The sequence below is a fragment of the Arachis ipaensis genome, chromosome B05, assembly GCF_000816755.2.
Source record: "Arachis ipaensis cultivar K30076 chromosome B05, Araip1.1, whole genome shotgun sequence".
Taxonomy (NCBI): Eukaryota; Viridiplantae; Streptophyta; class Magnoliopsida; order Fabales; family Fabaceae; genus Arachis; species Arachis ipaensis.
This window is the reverse complement of record NC_029789.2, coordinates 136,359,928-136,360,584: the sequence shown is the minus strand read 5'-3', so window position 1 is coordinate 136,360,584 and position 657 is coordinate 136,359,928.

The window sequence follows — 657 nt, the reverse complement described above, 5'->3', positions numbered from 1 at the left end:
TAATGTGACTAAGTAATAAAAATAAAATTACATTATTTAGAATGAAAGTGTAAAATTTATTTATTTATAAAAAAATTACATTACTTTAAGAATAAAATTATAAAAAAATTAATTTATTTAGAATGAAAATAATGTGATTAACTGTAATTTACTTAGATGTGATTAAAAAATAATTGAATACTATGTATAGTAAAAAATTGATATTATTGAAGAATAAAATTAAAATTTATTTCTATGTATCGTTTTTGTCCCCAACGTTTTCGTCCTATTTAAATCTCTAACGTTTCAAAATCATATCAATTTTGTTTTGTCGCCAATTCTGTTAACGGATCCCTAACGGCAGGACAACATTGAGTCAATTTTGAAACGTTAGGGACTTAAATAGGACGATTGAAACGTTAGAGACAACTTTAGGACTTATCCCAAATGTTGAAGACAAAAACGATACTTTACTCTAATATAATACAATATTATGTAATTTTGTTGAGTGAACAGTGTTTGATATTTTGATGTCATCCTAATACACCTAAATCCTTGTTTTGGTTTGGTCAGTTGTTTGGTGGCTCGTCACATGACAATCTCTATGTGTGCATTGTTAATGTTCTTTATTCTCTGTATAACATTTATAAAAAGTATTATATGTACCTACAAAATAAG